At 39.8% G+C, this 19,073-nt stretch overlaps 1 non-coding gene across 1 annotated transcript; it reads left to right on the top strand.

The window, feature by feature from the left end:
- The first annotated feature begins 320 nt into the window (after nucleotides 1–320).
- On the top strand, nucleotides 321–484 carry LOC128580145 (U1 spliceosomal RNA). Its single transcript, XR_008378482.1, has one exon. It is a non-coding gene; the product is annotated as a U1 spliceosomal RNA (small nuclear RNA).
- Nucleotides 485–19,073: the final 18,589 nt, after the last annotated feature.

Below are 19,073 nucleotides of genomic sequence, written 5' to 3'. Positions count from 1 at the left end.
ACCCTAAAACTATATAAAGCTTCTATTAGAGAACATTGAAGGAAACTTTGTAACCTTAGATTATAGAAAGATTTCTTAGATATCACATTCAAATTGGGATCTATAACAGAAAAGATTTGTAAGATGGACTTCATCAAAACTATACCTATCTGTTCTTCAATAGACAAAGTTAAGAAAATAAAAAAAGCCACAGATTGTGAGAAAATACACACTTGGAAAATAAATACTTGATAATAGACATATGTCCAGGATATTAAAGAACTCCCCAAATGTAATAATAAAAAAAGAAAAAGCATTAGTTTTAAAAGTGAGTCAAATATATACTTAGCTGGCAGGGGAGATACCATGATCACGAAGGTGATTTTCCCAGGGCGAGGCTTATCCATTGCACTCCGGATGTGCTGACCCCTGCGATTTCCCCAAATGTGGGAAACTCGACTGCATAATTTGTGTTAGTGGGGGACTGCGTTCGCGCTTTCCCCTGTTTTTAAAAAAAAACAAAAAAACAAAAAAAAGTGAGTCAAATATTTGAATAGACTCATAACTGAAAGCAATATATGGAGAGGATGGCAAATCCATGTAAAGATTTTTAACACTATCATTATGTATTGGGAAAATGCAAGTTAAACCTAAAATGATATAGCACTGCAGACTTATTAGAAAGAATTTTTTTTTTTTTAAATTTTAAGTGCAGTAGAAAGACACTGGGGCATGTAAAACAGGGAGACCATAAGTGCTTATTTAGAGAGACCATCACAGAGGTTGCTGTGCAAAGGGAGGTGACGAGAGAAGCAAAAGACCATAGCAGTTGCTTTCAACCTGGAGAAAATGGTGGTGCCTTAGACTAAGCCAGAGTAGAAGCTTAGGGAAGAGTGTCTGTATTTTGCACTTAGGCTGGGCTTGCCACTGGAAGACTTAACTTGACTGGATACATAGTGAGACAGACAGAAAAGAACCGGGGTAAAAAGTAAATAATTTATCTGATATTCCTTTGAATGTAGTGCTGGTATCATGGGTATTTGCCTATATCCAAAGTCATCAAATTGTACATATTATGTACGTATAATTCATTGTATGCCAATTAAACCTCAATAAATTTTTTTTGTTTTTATTTCTTTTAAATATCTCAGATTAATAGTGAAGGCACAAATGATTAGGTTACATTGTATGCATTTGTTAGGTAAAGTTCAAGTTGTAGTTGAACCCTTCACCCAGGGGATGTGCTATATATCCTTACATTGTGCCCATTAGGTAAGAGCTTACCAATCCCCTCACCTCCTTCCCTCTCCCCTTTTCCTCCTTTCCTCTCCCTCCCACTTGAATTTAATTGTGTTTTCCTTGCATGTGAGCATGTCATTGTTTATCTATTGGTTTCATATTAGTATTGAGTGCCATAAATCTGTTTTTTTAAAGAACAGAAAGAAGCAAGGGTGGACTCCTAGGTTTTCAGCCTCATCAGCCAGATTGTTTGTGGTGCTATTTTTCTAAAATGAGAAATAATGGGCCAGAGAAAGATTGGAGAAGAAAAAAATCAATACTTTGAAAGAATTGTAATATCAACATCCGACATCCTTAAACACTCCAAGTATACCTACCAGAAAAAAATATAAAAAATAAAAAAGTGGAGCTGAAGAAAAATTATTTTAGCCCATAATATATGTTTGGCTTTTATCTTGTTACTCTAAATATCAGAACAAAAATGATACACAGATTATGTAGTTACCATTAAATCATGAAATTGACAAACCGATTGAGATCTACTATATGCTCAGTGCTGGGCTGGTATCATGACAGACACGAAAATTATAAACTCCAATTCATGCTCTTAAGTAGCTATGACCTAATTAAAGGGATGACTGAGAAATTTATGAGTAGTAATACAGCACTGAAAAGTAAAACTGATAAATAATACATTTATTTAATACATCAACCATGCCCTGTGGCTGTGTCTGATGAGGGGCAAAAACAGAGCTGGCTGCAGAGGACAGGGTGATGCTTGTGTGCTACAGCAGTCCTGGAAGGTCTGCTCAAGGCTTGATAGGGTGACTTAATCTTAACACAAAGTCATACAGAGGCCATTCCACATGAGAAGACATCAGCCACAACAAAGTGCAGGACTTTCTCCAGTCTCAGGGGAAAGTTCATCATTTTCTTCGAGAAAAAGAGATGTGAGTAGAAAGAACCAATCTGAGATTTTTTAAATCGGCAAAGATCCCCTGGCCTAAGCAATGGTGGTGTAGAAATTTTTCCTTCCATAGATATTGTCATGAAAAGTGCAAAAATGAATATCGTCCTATACAGGCATTCTACATTCCTCTAAGCATTATGGGCAAAGATGAGAACCCACTGTAGCCTTTAATCCTCTGATTTCTGAAGTCTACAAAGAATATTCAGGATGAATAACTAGCATCATGTTAACAGACCATACCCTTTGTGCTGAGATAACGTTTTCACTAGACCTTTTCCTGGATAAACAACTTTTGGCCCGTCATCCTGGGTAGACAAAGATCAAAGTCCTATCAACCATGCGTTTCTTTTCATATAAAAATATTTTGGTTTTCACTATTATTAAGCTATACAGAAGTGATTTTTTTTAAATTCTCCCACAGCCAATGGAAAAGGCTTTTTAGAATAGAAGTGCCTGTTTTCAAACAATAGCCTGCTGAGTTTGTCTAGCCTTAAATAGACACCCATGTGAGCTCCTTCTAATAAAAGGTGATGCAGGGTCCCAATGCACTAGCTTCCCCTGGGAGGGTCATTAAGGTCTATGCTTTCCAAAGTCAAATGAAACTAAACTGAAGGACAGAGCTCAGTCTATTTGGAGAAAGGACACCAAGTCTCAGGTTGAGTTTTACTTACCACATTGATGATGTGGTGGTGAATTGATTTTGAAGTGAATAAGCAAATGGTTGCATGTGCAAGAATTCAAAACAGCAGCAATCAGGGCGTATAATTGTGTCTAAGACTCCTTCTCAGTGGGGGAGCTCTACTCATCTCCGATGTGAGCCAGCAGTTATTCCCCCTGTCAAAATCCAGTATAGGATCAGTATGTCATGCCATATCAGCACAGCTGATTTCACAAGGGAAAGATGATATAAAAGAGATTAAGGAAAAGGGGAAGAGAAGAGGAGAGAGGGAGAGATAGATTGAAAGCATGCTTATGTAAGAAAGTGATGAACATGGACAATTACAAAACCATGTAAGACAAAAGAAAAGTCATGACTTGGAAGAAAGATGGCAGATGGCAACCAAAGCATTTGAGAAACAGTTGCTGAAGGAATTTCAAGCAGGACCTTCTGGAATATTGATCGTAGAAGCCTTGTATGAGAAGGGACACTATGAAAGGGGCATTAAGGGAGAACCCGGCCTGCTGAACCTGGAAGTCTGGATGGCTCCTGAGAAGGTGGGTGTGAGGTAACCTGGGTAACCAATGACCAATAGAAAGAGACCATCAGTGACCAATAGAAGAAGGGCACCAGGAGACGCAGAGAGGTAGCATGTTACCCATTCCCACCTGAACTGTAATCTCTTCAGAGATGCCTTGCCTGAAAGACTTGCAACCAATTTCAAAGGGAGGAGTGGCTCCTGTGGCTCAGTCGGTAAGGCGCCGGACCCATATACCGAGGGTGGGTGGTTCAAACCTGGCCCCAGGCCAAACTGCAACAAAAAATAGCCGGGCGTCGTGGCGAGCACCTGTGGTCCCAGCTTCTCAGGAGGCTGAGGCAAGTGAATCACCTAAGCCCAAGAGCTGGAGGTTGCTGTGAGCTGTGACGCCACAGCACTCTACCAGGGTGATAAAGTGAGACTCTGTCTCTGAAAAACAAACAAACCAATTTCGAAGGGACAAAGCATTCATTCCCCTGCATTTTTGGTCTCTGTCTCTCATCTTTTCTCCTTCTTAAGAGGGTCCCATTTCCACCACACTTTGGAAGTGCTCTAAACTTTTTCTTTGCTCCTCCTAAATAAAACCTCTCTTTGTTACCCTGAAAGTTGTGCTTTCTATGCACACGGCCTGTGCCACTCCAGTTTTATTTCCCTTTCCATTCATTTTCACTTCCAGTTACTGCCGGTTGAACTTTCTAAAGCTCAGCCAAGTAATCGAACCAGCTCAACTGAGCTCAGGAAACTGGACCCCCCCATCACTGTACATAGGCTACCAGAATGTTCTCGGACCATTGCATACAAGCTACCAGCACACAGCCTAAAGAAACTGAAGGTAATTCTTAATGAGGGTTGATTTGAAGGTGAATATCAGAGTTCTGCCCTGTCAGTTCTAAAGTTGTCCAAAAGTGCTCCCTCCTGATGACACTCACAGGATCCTCTGCCAGGAGTGCCCGCACCCCCCAGGATGCACACACAGGGCCGATCTCGTGACACGTTTCCCATTTCCACCTAAATTGTAATCTCTTCAGAGATGCCTTGCCTGACTAGCCAACGGGAAGCAGCATCCTCTGTCCTGTTCTGTATCAACAGCACCAATGACAGAAATTGCCTATTTCAAACCCAGGCAGTTGAATATAGGAAATTGATTTCAAGTGTTAGAAATACTGAGGCAAGAAACAAAATGAAGTCATTTAGTAACTAAGTTATTAGTAACTGTGAGAAGCAGCTGCCACCCAAAGGACTTGGAAGACAAGTGAGGGACTAGGTGGCATCAGAAGCCAAGATCTCATGAAAGAGGTCTCGTCCATCACAACAGTCTGTGCTGAAGTCTGGGGGGGGGGGGACACAGACTGGTGGAACATGGGACAGGACAGGACTTAACAGTGAGGTTGTATAATGCTTATATTTTTAAATTTTCTATATATTATGAGGCTTTGGTATTTTAAAACCCCATTTTGGCCGTGAGAGGCTGTCCATACCTGGGCTCCTAATTCTTGCTATAATATGCAAACTAACCATCTATAGCCACCCTCTACTATCTGGGCCCTACAGTCCAGGAGGAAAAATTTTTCTGCCTTAATTACCCCAGAGCCAGGAACCACCCCATACTACACAGCTTGCCTATATTACTCAAAGTAGCCAGTCCTCAGGGGTTCTGCCTGCCCTGTCCTGTCCTGTCCTAGAATTTCCTCTCACTTCAGCTTTCTGCCTCCTGACCACTCCATGTCTTCCCCACGTGGCCCTGTGTGGCAAGCAGTACCTTCTGTCTCTAGCCCCTGTGAGTAAAATAAACTTTCTTCCTCTATCTCTTATGGTGGCTGCACCTGACTGACCATCACATAAAAGAACACAGCGCAGGTAACAGGAATGGGTGATGGATACTGGAATCTATATCTGCTGCTGAGAGGGACTGTAAGATTGGTCATCCTCCTGTCTCTGAACTCCTGGCAGAGGCCAGGCACTGTGGCTCACACCTATAGTCCCAGTACTCTACTAAAAATAGAAAAAGTAGCCAGGCTTGGTGATGGGGACCTGTAATCTCAGCTACTGGGGAGGTGAGTCAAGAGGATCCCTTGAGTCTAGGAGTTGAGTTTGCAGTGAGCTAGGCTTACACCACAGCACACTACCCAGAGTGTAACTCTGTCCTGGAAAAATAAAAACAAAAACTTAAAAAATGAAGTCCTGGTGGAGCCCACAGGAAGCCTAACATAAAAAGAGGCAGGAAATGTAGTCTGCCTGGTGCCAGCATTCCCCCCACACCCCACACTTAGGATGTAACAGAACATAGACAGGCTCTAAGGGGGACAGATGACAAACCGGAAAATGACCAAGCCATTATTGATTTTGTCACCTTTACATGTCTCACTCTCTGAAATTATTCATTTATTTGTGTACTTACCTGTTTCCCACCTCCTCCCCATAGGACAAAAGAGTATGAGGTCAAAGATGCTGATAGTATCGTTGACTACTGTATTCAAGGGCTCATATAGGGCCCCAAGTAAGTCGGTGTTCACTAAGTACCTGTTCAGTACGTAAATGAAGGAAACAAAAAAATGTACAGTCCATTGAGTAAAAAGACTACCTGTTTAACTTACTCTGCATGAAAGTGTTTCATCCACTGTACTGGTTTGGCTATTCCTACTAATGTTTTTATTTACAAATTTCTAATAGATGGTAGAAAGGAAAGAAGGAAGGAGACATAGAGAAGGAAAGAAGAGAGAAGAAAGGAGGGAAGGAGGCAGAAAAAAATATTTCAGACATTGTTGCCTATCATTGTGAACATGAACTGATGAAAGAGTAAGATTTTGGGGTCCAAAGGGAGCAGATAAGCTTAACCAGTTTGTGCCTGTGGTTGAAATTTTTGAATTTTTTGCATGACTTATTGACAAGCTCCAAGCACACGAGTATCTACAGCAGTGACGACCTTTGTGCATGCCATGTTAACATGCACTCTCAGGAGGCATGTGTGTAAAATTAGACCTTGATGATGACTTTGAGCAGCAGAAATAAATAACTCCCACATCACTGCCATTCCAATAATGGAACATGAGGCATAAGTAACTTACTGTCCTCTTCTGAATTTTTGCTGATGAGTTCCCTTCCCAACAGATGTCTTCCTCTAATAGTCAAGCCACTTCCCTGTCTCTCTAGGCTGACTTTCCATTAAACTTTGCAGCCTTCTTAAACGTCCTGGCCTCTTCCCAAAGACCCTCACCCAGTCTTTCTTTGTACATGGTGGGTTTTCTGTTTGAAGCATCCCATTTCTCTTCTCCAGTAGGCAAACACTTAGAAATGTCATGAGGTCAACAAGTCTTTTCCAGGCCTCCTCCCCACCCTTTCAGCACTTCTCTGGAGTTGTTTTTCATCTAGCCATTATAACCTCATGGGATGATTATTAGTTTACCTCTGGGATTCTCCCACCAGAATGTGAGCACCCGGTGCAAGAAAGCTTATGTTTGCACTTAGCATTGTGCCTACCACAAAAGAAACAGTATGGGTCATTATGAAACTTTGGAGATACACAAAAATCAATAAGCGTAAAATCCAGGTGCATGGAAACAAATGAAGCCCTCCCAGCAACAGAGATACAAGCGAGCTGAAATGCGCATAGGTAACTCAGAAAGTACACTGTTGACTGTGTTTTTTGGAAGTGAAATAAGTGACCATAACACAATCTGTCTCAATACTTTGATAGTGACCCACATATATAAAAGTGAAGGAGAATGGCAGTGAAAGGGAAGGAACAAGAGATGATTTATTGCTGTATAAAAAGACAAAAGACACACAATCTCCCTTTCTGAATGTGTTCATAATTAACTCAGCCCTCTGTAATCCAAAGAACATCAAACGACCTCTTCTGAAAGTTGAAATTTCTTTCCACAAATAAACTAAATGTTCGTATTCTATTCCCTTAAACAAAAAAAATAACCATATTAAATGTTTTACTAGACAAATACTGGGGTATATTGCAATCCCCTGTCTCTTGAATACACTGGTGCATTCTAATAGTTTTTTGGAAGTTTGCTACCACATGGCAGCTAGATCCTTCCTCTTTTCCATGTCAGACCTTACAGAATGTCTTCCCCACCCAACCACATGAGGAGACTCTGGCTCTGCTGCCCATAGGGAAGTTCTTAAAGAGGGTGTTAGGTTGTCTTCACCTACAAAAGAAAGTATGTGCTACTATTGTATAAAGGAATGGGTGTAAGGCACCACCCAGTCTGTCTCTTCTTGCCAATGCAGTGTTTATAAGTCTGGCCTCTTTCCATGTTCTTAGTCTATGGTTCAACCACTCAGAGAATTGGTCATTGTACAACAAGTTTTCAATTTTCACCCAAGGAAAATGCACGAGAGTGAAGATCTAAAATGCTTGAGATTTAACTTTCCTATCCGATTTCAGATGCAGGAGTTCACTTTTACCTATCTTTACTCTTCTGATTGCCAAAAATCCTTAAAGATTTTAGTTTGGGAGTCTGAGATTACATTTGCACGTTCATTCAGTACCCTGGGATGGAATTTATATGGATTGAGGATTTAAACTTATTTAAACAGATAAGCACCCACTTCTTACTTCCACATCTGTCTTGAGTAGTCATTGCATTTCACATGTATTTTTCTTCGGCTCTTATCTGCTTAAAAGGGAGTTTAGTTGCTAAAGAACTCCACAGAAATGCAAGCTAGAAATGCTTCTCTTCCTTCCAGCACCTGTTAAAATTACACCAGCACCCAGGGAATGGGCTTTAGCCTCTTGCTACAAACAAAGCTTTAGAGGTCCTTTGTGTTGTTTAATATCTTTGCATGTTTCAATTCACTCTAAATTTTTGTCTTTGTGAAATAATAACTAGGGATCTATGTTTTTGCTCATGTATATAATTTTTTCCCCTTGGTTATGGGCTATTCTTGCAAAATTTGTTTTTATAGAAATCTGTGCTTATGAGAAAATGAAATCTGCATCAAAAATTATATAGGAAGACTCACACAGAAATTTTTTTAAATAAAATAATTAAGTAAATGATATGGTAGCAGATACATGTATCTGATATACATTGCAATATCAAGAAGGTGTGAGGGGCACATCTCACGATCGATTTTTTCCCATCATTGTCTTTTCTACATTTATTTCCTTCACTGTGCTGAGTTTCTTGGGTCAGGGCCATCCTTTAACGAATGAGGCAGTTCACCCAACCAGATGCAGTGGGCTTTGAAAACTCCATTTGTCTTTTCAGAGAGAGACCATATATACCAGAACATTTATATATAATGTTCAGAGATCATATATATCAGAACATTTCAACAAACTTTCAAACACCAACTACATACAGGCTAAGAAATTTAGAGAGGCAATTTTCTCACATTTCCTAATTAACTTTCTTTAATATAAAGAACAGATTAAGCTCTTTTTGAAATTTTCTTTCTTATCCTTTCCTGGTTTAAAATCCTTCAGGGGCTTCCCAGAACTGACAAAATAAAATCTTCCCTCTTTATCATTCACCCTTTCAGAAAACACACATTTTTCAGGCCTCCTAATAGAAAAAATTCCCAATTTAAGCTTTAGTCTTCAGCTCCCATTGTCGCTTCCCATTTCCATGGCTTTGGGCAGGCTGTGCTCTGTTGCCAGACTGCCCTTGACCCTTCTTACTTCTTAATAAACATCTCTTCATTCCTAAAGACAAAATTGGATCTCACCTCCTCTGGGAAGACTTTTTTCTTTTCTTCCAAAGTTAATTTTCTCTTCTCCTATCACATTGTTTCTCAGTATTTATTATGGTACTTAAAACAATCCATTTTTCCTCCTCATCAAAAAAATAAGAAATGCCTTGCTCATTGCTCATTTTCAGTGTATGTGGTTCATCAAGGAGTTTTATGGTGTCAGTGATTCCATCCACTTACAGGCAGGCACACAGATGGAATTATCTCTTAAATTCTACATTTACTCTCTTGAATTTGATTATGGTTTCCAGCAAAAGAAAAGATATAGTTCTGTATTGTAATATATGTTTTGATTGTTGTCATCTTGTTTCCCCCACCAGGATGCAGACTGCTTGAGGCTTAGGCATGGTCTTGTCTGTCTTTTTTACTCCAGCTTCATCTCCCAGTTCTCTCTCCACTCTAGCCATTGCTCTTATCTACCTTCTCCTTCTGTCATTCTCTTCACTATTTTTCACATCTGAAACTTCCCTTCTATTCCACCCTTCTTTGGCTAATTTATATCTGAGGTCTCCTAATGCAATCTAATATAACCTAGCCTGGCTGTCCTTCCCCCAGCTCCTCCCCCCAGCTCCACCCTCCAGCTCCTCTCCTATCCTGTGCTGACCTGCATCTGAATTTCCACCACACTAAACATGAGTCACTATGAAAGTTTTGAGACAGACAGTGTTAGGGTTATCTCAGTTCCAAGGAGCATAGATGGCAAAGGCCTTTCTGATTCACTGGCGCCAAGTTTTGCTCAGCTCATCGGTATTGCTGGGGGGCGGGGGGGCTTCATTTGTTTCTGTCTGCCTGGATTTGTTTCTGTTCATTTGGATTTTACGTTCTTGATTTTTGTGTATCTCCGAACTTTGGTAATGACTCATGTATTGCCCTTTCTTACTGATCTTGGCCCCTCGTGTTTGTAAGCAGTTGGAGAATAAGGGCTGGGTTTTCATCATCTCTGCAGTCCCAGAACTTAATACTAGACCTTGTACACGTAAGCCTTCATGAGGCTTACTACTAGGAGTGGTTGATAGGGTCTGATTCGCTTCCAATTGTCTTGTTCCATCTCCAGGGCTGGTTCTTGATAAGCTGTGGTAGGGAGACTGGCCTTGACAATCCAGCCTTCTCTTGTACCTCTGGACAAGACAGAGTTCTTTGAGCAAGTCTCCACCGATATGGAAGAGCCATTCTAGGCTGAAATTCTGTCCATCTGAACATATTACTCTGTGGTGTCTGTTGGACCTCACCAAGGAACATTATTTATCTTAGATCTCCTTCCACTGAGTAACCAGAAATGAAAAGAGATTTTCTTAGAATTCTTTGTTCTCTCTGCGGCTAGTTCTAAGTTTCCAAGTTTTCAGTTTTCCTAACTCTAGCATCACCAATCACCAATATGCCCTTTCTGGATCCATGGTGCTTCCTCCCATGGACTCATAGTAGAGGCCTTCCCACTTCTCTGAGGCCTTTCTATTCTCAGAAAATAGTAAACTCCAGAGTATCCACATTTAAATGTGCTCTGGTACCTGTGGCCACAGCCAGATTGAGGCTACGCAGGCTAATTTTGAGAAAGGCTTTTGTTTTGCAGTAAAGCATTAGTTATCAAATAATTATGAAGGGATTACTCACCTTAAGTGATAAGTAATCAGTGATAATAAGAAAGGCTACTCAATCTAGCACTCTTAGTACTTCATCAAAAGGGTAATCGTGGAATATCACAGCTGCTGAAATTAAAGACTGACAACTTCTGTTCTTGGTTAGAATGTATCCTTCATACCTCCCCTTTCCCTTTACATCTCCTTAAGGCCTGGAGATCCCATTGTTCAGACCTAACCCCGCAGCTTTTCTGACTCTGAATCAATAGTTTTCAAATACCCTGTAATAATAAACCTGTTTTATTCAGGTAAATCTATAGCAGATTCTCAATATATATTTGAAAATACTCTTGTGTTCAGTATTGTATTTAAACCTCACATTACCACAAGTACTATCTAAATGGTAAACTAATGAGAATAAGAAAAACTTGAAGAAACTAAAATGTTTGACAGGTGAGTCTGTTTTTGTTTTCTTCTTTGGTTTTATTTTGGTGGGGGGTGCCCATAAGGCATAGCATTTAATTTACCTCTGCATTTTGTTGTAGTTGAATAGTACCTAGATAATCTTGATTCTCAGAGATAAATTGTTAAACATAGTAACAGTTGGCTTCTGTATTTTTAAACTGCTTTTCCTGTTTTTAAACTGTATTTGGATATTTTGTTTCGCAGTGAATCCCGTACCATATCACTCAAAGATTCCAAGATGCATTATAAGTGCTCATAACATAATGTTGCCAGTGTGGGATATGTGATTGTGTTTGCTTATATTAGTTTCCAGGACTGGACACACAAATGCCCACATGTAGAAGGAAAAAAAGGATGAATCTATGACTCCTATACAAAACGACCAGCTGTATATCCAGAAGCAAGAAAATATTAAATTTAATATCTGCAGAAAATGAATTGCATTGCCAACATAATTGAAGCATAGTTGTGCTCTAATATGTTGACATTTGATATATCACATATTTGAGTTTGTTTTTAATTTTAACTTGATTTTTAATATTTTTCTAACATAGATAACATATCCAGGTATATATTTATAGAAATAACAAGTATTAATAAAATTCCCGTATCTAGAGTACATTGTTTGAAGACCATTCTACAAATCGATTTCCTTTGTTTTCATCACCGCCATGCAGCAGACAAATGCATTTCCATGTCTAGTCCTGACCTGTTCTGTCCTTCAGTCCTGTTGAGATTAAATCTGATATCTGGTGAATACCTTGTGTAAAAATGTATAAAACTTCCTCATCCTTCCCTTAAAACAAACTCCCCACCTATTTTGACAGGGTTTGGCACCTCTTTCTGCCTTATCTTTTGTAATACTTATTCTCTGGAACATAAATTTTGGCAATTAATTAACTTCTGCCATGTAGGTTCTATAAGTAATTTAAGTTTGTAAATTTTATCTCTGAAACAATTTATGAAACTTGAGGGCAGAGATTAGAGCCCATTCTTCTCATATTCCCCTGGCCACAGTTGCAACGCTAAGTTCAGAGGAGCCATTCAGTGCATGCTGGGAATTAAAATTGGATAAAATATGATTTTAAAGTTGATCCATGATCCTTATTCCCAATATGCACAGCTTAGAGTTTTTAATATGAAACATACTCTAATAACAATAGCAGCTTGTCACAGAAATCTCTTCTTACTCAGCTCATAGTATTTCCCGGGCTTTTTCATATTTTCCTTCAAAAGATATCACCAAGATTACGGAAAATCACAACCTCCTGATATACCTGGGCTAAAAAAAAATCCAATAGTCGCTACCTCATACTGATTTACAATCTTTGTGATAGGAAAAGCCCTTCATTCCGCATTGCTACTACTGGAAATGAGATAATAGATGAAGATCCATTGTAATGCAAAAAGAGTAATATTTCCAGATATCCATCCCTCTCATGAAGTCTCTGTAGGGTTGCAGCGGGCATTTGGTGATACCCAAACTCCTTCCAAGGCAAATGGGAAAAGGGCATCCTCAAGAGTCCAGGATTAATAGCTTGGCTCCAGATGCTTCAATGACTTTACGAATATGCCCTTGAGCAAAGCACTTAGCACTGGGCAAGCACTCTGTGGGTTCTGCTTCTGATGGTGTTGTGATATGAAGGCTAAAATAAATCGTGCCACATTTTGACGAATATGCAGTAGTTGTAAGCAGAAAACCCAAAATAAGCAATCTTCTGAAAGAATCTCTCAAGGCTAGGTGAAAAACAAAAGTGAATAAAAGTTATTAACTACTATGTTATTTTATTTATTTATTTATTTATTTATTTTTGAGACAGAGCCTCAAGCTATCACCCTGGGTAGAGTGCTCTGTCGTTACAACTCACAGCAACCTCCAACTCCTGGGCTTAAGTGATTCTCTTGCCTCAGCCTCCCGAGTAGCTGGATACAGGCACCCGCCACAATGCCTGGCTATTTTTTGGTTGTAGTTATTATCAATGTTGTTTGGCCTGCCTGGGCTGGATTCAAACTTGCCAGCTCTGGTGTATGTGTTTGGTGCTTTAGCCACTTGAGCTACAGGCACCGAGCCTGTGTTCTTATTGTGTATGAGGTTATTGCCCATATACTTCAAGTTAACACACAAACACACATCCTATAATTGAGGTTAATCAGTGCCCATTTTTCTGTAAGTGAAAGTTACCTCCCACAGAAGATACTGTTATTTCTTTTTTTTAAATTTCATATTAATGTGAGAGTGCAAACACTTAGGGTACAATGTTTGCATTTTTTCTGTCCCCCACCCGGGAAATGTGCCAGATACCCTCACATTGTGCCCATTCACTGGGAGCACCCCCTAGTCCTCTCCTTTCTCCCCGCTCACCGATTCCTCCTTTCCCCTCCCCCCAACTTGAACTGAATTGAGTTTTTCTCCTATGTGGGTGTGTATTCCATTCATGGGTGTGTTATTGAGTGGCAGAGCGGCAAATGACCCTCATCTATGCAACTTCAAAACACGCTTCCTCCAGCTTTGTGTACACTCCCTACTGTTGTAGGGGGGGAAAATATCCCTGTACCTTTCTAAATTTTCAGCTGGGCTTTGTAACAATAGATAGAGTAACAAGAGAAACCCTGAAGTTCATTGACATACATATTTCATATGTACATGAGCAAAAACTTAGGGAAAGCGTAACTGTCAGAGAGATGGTTTGGAACTTTGGCTTACTATAGCATCATCAACAAAGAACAAATACTTGTTTTAGAAAAGTGACAAGATAAAGGAAAAGGAGCTTGAGTCTTTAGGGATGGCTAATTGTGGGAAGGTAAATATATGAGGAACTAACGGTAGATAAAGGCCAGTTAGTAAAGTTTGTTATGTAAATACCTCTAGCTATCTCCAGGCTCATAAAAGTTTAAAGTCATCTTCATCCTTCTTGTTGGAGAGGGGAGGAGGGACACCTTTGTAAATTTACGCCCTGCTTTTAGGCAAATGAGGAGAAGGCCGGGAAGTTTCCTTAGATCAGCTTCTTTTCAATTGCCTTCAGCTGAAGATAGTCTTTAGGTCAACATGGCATATTTGGGGATAGACACCCTTACCTATAGAAGACTCTATTTGTTGTTTTTTTCCTTTTATTAAGTCATATACACATAGATCATGTATACATTTATGCATTTGTGGGGTACAATGTGTTTATATTTTTATACAATTTGGAATGGTTACATCAAACCAATTAACATAGCTTTCACCTCATTTACTTAATTATTGTGTTAAGACATTTATGTTCTATACTTGGAAGGCAGCTATACTAACCACTATACCACCAACACGTGTTCTATACTTGGTAGATTTGACTTGTACCCTTACAATATGCTTAATAGGTCTGGTCCCAATGGCAGGTCTACTTTTAGATCCCTGAGTGTTCTCCAAACTTCTTTCCAAAAGGAACGTATTAGCTTGCATTCCCACTAGCAGTGCAGAAGTGTTCCCTTTTCTCCACATCCACACCAACATCTGTAGTTTTGGGATTTGTTTATGTGGGCTATTCTTACTGTAGATGATATCTCAAAGTGGTTTTGATTTGCATTTCTCTGATGATTAAAGATAATGAGCATTTTTCCATGTGTCTGTAGACCATGCTCATGTCTTCTTCAGAGAAGCTTCTATTCAAGTCTCTTGCCTACAATGGAATGGGATAGAAGACTATTTGTAAAGAAGTTCTAACTTCCAAACAGACTGAAGGGTTAAGTCTATCCCAAGTGCTAAACTTTGCTGGTCAAAGGTGCTTTGGATCTATCATATGCAAGAGGAAATAGTTTGCTGGTTGAGACCAAATCTTTTCAGGATGGGGAAAAATGTAAACTGTTTTACTCATCTACTTTCCAGATGGATAGCTGGCGCCCAGAGAATACTAGTCATAAAAGCTTCATCTAATTTTTAAAAGTTTGAACTTTTAAAAGAAGTCTTTGATTTTCTGTGTGAAGAATAGGGGAAAAAAACTAGTGCTAGTTTATAGACATGGGCACTCAAGAGGTGATGGAGGACCAGAGTGATACAGGATTTCCCCATTCAGGACTAAACAGGGACCCTCCATCTCCTAGGCCTGGGCAATTTCATGTAAGCCTATAGGCCTCTTCTGAAGTGGAAGCCCTGTCACTTTTCTAGGAGCTGGAGGGACTACATTCATTCATTTGTTAATACACTCATTAACATTGAAAAGGTTTCTTCTATGTACCAACTCCCACCAAAAGTAATTCTCAAGATCTTTTTTTTTTTTTATTGTTGGGGATTCATTGAGGGTACAATAAGCCAGGTTACACTGATTGCATTTGTTAGGTAAAGTCCCTCTTGCAATCATGTCTTGCCGCAGAAAGTGTGGCACACACCAAGGCCCCACCCCACTCCCTCCTTCCCTCTTTCTGCTTTTCCTCCCCCCACCCATGACCTTAATTGTTATTAATTTTCCTCATATCAAAATTGAGTACATAGATTCATGCTTCTCCATTCTTGTGATGCTTTACTAAGAATAATGTCTTCCACTTCTATCCAGGTTAATACGAAGGATGTAAAGTCTCCATTTTTTTTAATAGCTGAATAGTATTCCATGGTATACATATACCACAGCTTGTTAATCCATTCCTGGGTTGGTGGGCATTTAGGCTGTTTCCACATTTTGGTGATTGTAAACAGTCTAGTACAAGTGTCCTTGTGATAAAAGGATTTTTTTCCTTCTGGGTAGATGCCCAGTAATGGGATTGCAGGATCAAATGGGAGGTCTAGCTTGAGCGCTTTGAGGTTTCTCCATACTTCCTTCCAGAAAGGTTGTACTAGTTTGCAGTCCCACCAGCAGTGTAAAAGTGTTCCCTACTCTCCACATCCACGCCAGCATCTGCAGTCAGTTCTCAAGATCTTATACCCCCAGACAAAAGGCCCATGGGGAGACTTCCCATTTGGGTCTTTCCCCCTGCCAGAAGCTCTGGTGCTTTTTATTTCTTCTGTATTTCTTTCTATCTAGTAAATCCTATCTTACCACTGATCTGTGGTCCCTGGGTTCGTTCTTCAAATCCCAAGACCAAGGGCCCATTGCAGAAAGAAATTCCGTCAATAAGAGGAAGGCTATTTGCTTACTCTCACACAGTTGCTATAGCTTTATTAATTGTTTGCTTTTCCTTACAAATTGGCCATGTATTTGGTATTTTGAAATGCTGTCTCTTTTATTCTTCTGCTATTTCATTTCATATGCATTTTAATGAATGTGTTTAACTTGACTCTTGCCTCCTAATGGGAATTAATCCCACAGGGTGAGTGCTTTATTGTATAGGGAAAATAATAGAGTAAAATTGCTAAGTGAAAAGTTAAGCCAGTCCTGTTTTAGGCTATTTGGCAAGAACTGACTCACTAAAGAAGAACCTTCTAGGTTACCTGGCATCAGGTAACACTGCACAAGGTCTCAGGGGGGAGTCTTCGCTAGAGGAAAAGGATAAGAAAAAGGTGTGAATTGTGTATTTTGGATGATTTCATGAGATTAAAAAAAAATTTTAGGTGGTTAAAGCCTATATAGTAATGCAATGTCAGTAGTCAGCTTAGAAAATTGAGATCAAGTTTCAATGTATGCCCTGATGTGGATCTAGGGATGGCAGATAATACAAACCCTTCTTTTAGATGGATAAATATTCTCCTCTGTGGTCCTAGACACCTGAGTGAAGTAGAATGTTACAGTGTAGGGAACCAACTTCAGAAGATAAAGAATTATAAACATGTTGGCAGAGCAAGATGGCAGATGACAGGTAGCCTGCACATTGCCACTCTCACAGAGAGGCTGGAAAATGGTAAACCAATACCCACCTTGGGATTGATGTCCCCAATGAGAGCAGCACTGAAAATCACAGAGAGAAGAGAAGAGAAGATGGAAGTGGAAGGAGCTTTTCAGCTTGACCAGAGGTCATTAGGAAAGGCTCTGTACTCAAGGGAAAGGGATGGAAGAGGGAATCCCAGACTCCATGCTTCCCCGAGGACACAGCAACCAGAGCTCCAGGAGGGCCCCTCCACCATGGCAGGCCTCCAGGCCGATGCAGAGACCTGACGAGAGGCTGTGTAGCTGTGTAGCTGCAGCTTGTGAGCCCTGCATACTGTGACTGGTGCCATTGCAACATTCCAACCCTGGAATACAACTTTTGCTCAGGGGTCATCTGTGATGTTCTTGTAGACTGCACGTTCAGAATGGCATCACTCGAAGATGGAGGAAAGTCATCTGACACATATTGAACTTTGCTTGGGGCAAGACATCAACTTTTTCTATTTAAGCCACCAAGGTTTTGGGATTTGTCTGTGGCAACAAGGAGCATTAGCTTACCTCGATTAATGCTAAATTACTGGAGCCTTTGGATACTCTGAAGTTAGAAGTGGAAAAGATAGCATGAATATTGCTTTTCTGCCATCATTGATTCAGAAGGAATGATGAAGATGAGATATTAGGAAGAATAAACAGACTCTAACAGTTCTGAGATGTAAAAATGATTTACCAATGGCCAACGCTGGACTGTCTTCTTTTAGAAACAATTAGAAAGAAAGATAGAGAAATCTATTAATAATAATACGACATTGCACAGTGCTGAACACATACAAAGTATTTTCTCATAGTGGTTTAAATGAAGCTCTGCCAGGGGCCTAGAGGTGACCAGATTATATCATGAGTTCTTTTTCTTTTTTTACCTGCCTCTGCCTCATAATTCTGGAATAAAAACATGTACCATCTACAGCTCTCCAGGATTTCACCAACAGGAGACTTCTTTCCAACCTATCTTTGATAGGAAGAACATACCATGCTCATGGCTGGGAAGAATCAACATTGTTAAAATGTCTATACTTCCCAGAGCAATTTACTGATTCAATGCCATCCCTATTAAAATACCAACATCTTACTTTCAAGATTTGGAAAAAATGATTTTGTGTTTTCTATGGAACCAGAAGAAACCACGTATAGTTAAGGCAGTTTTTAGTAATAAAAACAAAGCTGGGGGTATCACCATACCAGATTTTAGGCTGTATTACAAGGCCACAGTGGTCAAGACAGCATGATACTGGCACAAAAATAGAGACATAGACATTTGGAATTGAATAGAAAACCAGGATATGAAACCAACAACTTACAGCCACCTAATCTTTGTTAAAGCAAACAAGAGCATCCACTGGGGGAAAGACTCCCTATTCAATAAATGGTGCTGGGAGAATAGGAAATCCACGTGTAAAAGACTGAAACTGGACCCGCACCTTTCTCCACACACAAAAATTGATTCAAGATAGATAAAAGACTTAAATTTAAGGCATGAAATGATAAAAATCCTCAAAGAAAGAATAGGAAAAACACTAGAAGATATTGGCCTGGGGAAGACTTTTATGAGGAAGACTGCCATGGCGATAGCAACAACAGCAATAATAAACAAATGGGATTTAATTAAACTGAAAAGCTTCTGTACAGCCAAGGAGACAACAACCAAAGCAAATCGACAACCTATACAATGGGAAAGGATATTTGCATATTTTGAATCAGACAAAAGCTTAATAACCAGGACTTATAAAGAACTTCAATTAATCCACAAGAAAAAAACCAACAATCCCATACATCAATGGGGAAGAGAGATGAATAGAATCTTCTCTAAAAATGACAGACGAATGCCTAGCAAACACATGAAAAAATGCTCATCATCCCTAATTATTAGAGAAATGCAAATTAAAACCACCCTGAGATATCATCTAACCCCAGCGAGAATGGCCTATATCACAAAATCTCAAAACTGCAGATGCTGGCGCGGATGCGGAGAGAAAGGAACACTTTTACACTGCTGGTGGGACTGCAAACTAATACAGTTTGTATGGTATAGAGAAACCTCAAAGAATTCAACCTAGACCTCTCGTTTGATCCTGCAATCCCGTTACTGGGCATCTATCCAGAAGGAAAAAAAACT

This window comes from Nycticebus coucang, chromosome 2 (genome assembly GCF_027406575.1).
Source record: "Nycticebus coucang isolate mNycCou1 chromosome 2, mNycCou1.pri, whole genome shotgun sequence".
Lineage (NCBI taxonomy): Eukaryota > Metazoa > Chordata > Mammalia > Primates > Lorisidae > Nycticebus > Nycticebus coucang.
This window is presented reverse-complemented; position numbering and strand designations above follow the sequence as displayed.